Raw genomic sequence first — 3,284 nt, forward strand, 5'->3', positions numbered from 1 at the left:
GCACAATTGGACATACTTGGCCTTGCACGAACCAAAAACCCACACAAATCATAAATAGCAACATTATCAATGTAGTCAATTTTAGGATTTGAAATTTCCCCAACATATCGAATGGTTAATTATTCAAGAAGTTTTTACTTTTGTGTTTTACTTTAAAAATCATTTTACAGTAGCAGCCAATACAATGCAATGCAGCCAATACAATACAATGGGTGTTTAAACGGAATTGTAATGTAACATATCGTATGATTTGAAGCCAAGAGGTTACCGATGGATGACTATTTACAGATCGAATAATTCCAAAAAGTCTCTGCAATAACAATATAAAGTTAGATTATATAGGATAATATAGACAATCATAATTCATTCAAAGCAATGGCACTTAGACCAGAAAACCTCCAGCCTCAAATAATTGTAAGTGAAGCAAACATTTTAATGCGCAATCCTGTGTCTTTGTAGATTTCTTCAGTTTGGTCGAAGACATCTAACATCTGATTCAAGATGAATTTTTTTCCAACTTTCGTCTGACCAGGCTGCTAGTGTGGTAATTCACTCATGTCATGCCAGTTTAGAATAGTTAATCTCTCCTTATAATAGCGACCTTTGAGAACATCAATTGTTCCAGCGTTGTTGAACAGGTTTCGACATTTGGAAAGTCGTCATCACAAAACATTTCAGAATCAATCGGCATAATAGTTTGTTTTCCTTCATAAGATTACAGCCTGTCCAAGGAGGGGAATAAGAGTTTCTCTGCAATTGCAATCGTGTACTCCTCCACAAACACTGCTGAATAGAAAGAAGAATTAATTTTAATATTGACCATTCTAATTCATCGAATAGTAGTTACCTTCTGGTACAAGCAAACTTGCTTCACTTTCCAGCGTTGTTGAACAGGTTTCGACATTAAGAAATTCGTCAGAACAGAACATTTCAGAATCATTCAACATGCTTTGTTGTTCTTCATCAGGTGGCAGGTTGAGCAAGCAGGGAGGTGAGAGTTTCTCTACAGCTAAATCGATGTGACGTTCTTCCATGTTCTCTAATAAATTGCAAGAATCACTTTTAATACTGATCATTGTAACTCAACTAAAAGTAGCTACCTTATGGTGCAGGCAAACACGTTTGAAATTCAGACGTTGCTGAACACATTTCAAAATTTAACAATCCATTAATATCCATCCACTAAATATTTCAGAATCAATCAGCACGCTTCGTTGTCCTTCATTAGGAGGCAGGTTAAGCAAGTAAGGGGATAAGAGTTTCTCTGCAAGTGAAATGGCGTGAAGTTCCTCAACATTCACTACTGCAATTAAAGAAGACATTTAATTGTAATACTAAGTACTGCAATTTAATTAAAAATAGATACCTTCTTCTGTTGCAAGCAAACTTCTTCGACCTTCCGGTGTTTCTGAACAGATTACGACATTTGGAAAATCCTTAGCAAATTTTCACTGTTTGATACGGAAAGAGGTGTCTTTGATTGGGAGGTACTCCCTATTGACGTTGATGATGTTCCTTTCTTTTTATGTGTTAAGGTTCACACACAGACAATGGCATTTCTTGCTGATGCCTTACAGATGTTTAATAAAAGACAGGATTTCAAATGTTGGAAAGAACTTGCCTTTTTTTATTGGCTTAAGAGACGGCAACTCTAGAAAACCAGTAAGAAAATTATTTTGTTATAATTAAATATTATGATGTTTTACAATTACCAGGAAAATGCTTTGGTTCAGCACCAGCATTCAATCTCCATCTGAAATTACCGTTTTCTTATGGTCGTTATCTTCGTTGGACTGTTAAGAACCGTTTGTTATTATCATTCCTTCAGCCAAATTGAATGCCAAAAGTCCACATTTGAATTTAAAAATCAACACTAATTTGAATGTTGAACTTAAAAGTACTCGTTTATGAATTCTGCACGTCCGCATCGGAGTATCTCTAGAGATCTCTGATACTAGATAGCATTTTTGAGGAAGCAATGTGTCTGTCAGCCAAAAATGTTTTAACTCACCTGAAAAGAAACAAACCTGTAAGCCGTTTTTGAAAAAAATTGTGAATTTGACCCAACCTAAAGTAAAGTACAAAGTGTGATTACATGAAATTGTAAAAATCAAAGACGAGACCAAGCCTTAGGATGCATTGCAAAAATGGCAAGAAACGACCTCTCTCCTTGAGCTAATTAGCGAGAATTCCACACGTATTTTCTCCATTGGAATCTCTTGTTATTTCTTCGTGTAGAATGTAATCATTCAGTGATTATTCTTTTTCATTCTGTTCAAAATTAAAATTAATATAGGATACCAGCAAATAATAGAATAGAATTATACAACCATTCTCCAAAGTTGACAAGTGTTGATGTGTCCACTTCGTTAAGTGATCCCCCATTTCGACCTACCATCTAATCTCAATTATCATTTTAAAAGAAGCACTCCACTTAGCTTTGTCTATTGACCTTCCAATGCCTAAAACTGGGTGTAAAATAGGTTTAGAGAAGAACTTAATTGAGGCAATAACTGAAATATAGATATTTTTGAGGGATTTCTTCACTTTAAAATTGGGAGTTGAAAGTTGTAAGAAGCACAAAACTCATTAAACATTTCATAAATTGGCTTGTTTTGAGAATTTCTTTCTTCTGCCATAGTATAGTTCCTCTACCAAGGCATGAACACTGATCAGTTCTACTTTCTTTTAAGTACTTTGAAGTTTTCTAAACAGTATTTGGCAAAATATAATCAAATCAATATGTGAATCACTTGTTTTCACGCCTGTTTTCTTGTCAAATTTGAACAATTTTAGAAGACCAGATATCAACCCAATCCGGCAACAACAGTTCCATGGCAGACGCACCTATTCCCCGGAAGATTTTTTCTTTTTCTTTTTCCTTTGTGTTTGTTATTGTTTATTGGTATTACTTATTACTGGTTTTTACAAACAAAATTCAACCATAAATTTGATTTACAAGCAAGTATGTAATTGTAAAATGATCGTTCATTTCTTGACATATTTGTCATTTGTGGCTGTGAAAGCGTTCATGAATGTGTCAAATATTTATTTGGGGCCGTTAAGCATTTGAAGGAAATTGAGACGAGTAGCTGGGTTAGGTCACCGTTCCAGCTGGGCCATTTTGCCTTAGGAAGAATCCATGAAGGTGGCTTGGATGTGGACCTGATGGGATCGGTGTTTAACGTTGCGATGATAGGAAGGTGGTCGCTTCCTGAGAAGGGACCAAGGGAGGTGTAGGCGTTTGGTATGCTTGATGGTTGAGGTATGCTTGATGATGATAT

This window comes from Daphnia pulex, chromosome 12, assembly GCF_021134715.1.
Source record: "Daphnia pulex isolate KAP4 chromosome 12, ASM2113471v1".
NCBI lineage: Eukaryota > Metazoa > Arthropoda > Branchiopoda > Diplostraca > Daphniidae > Daphnia > Daphnia pulex.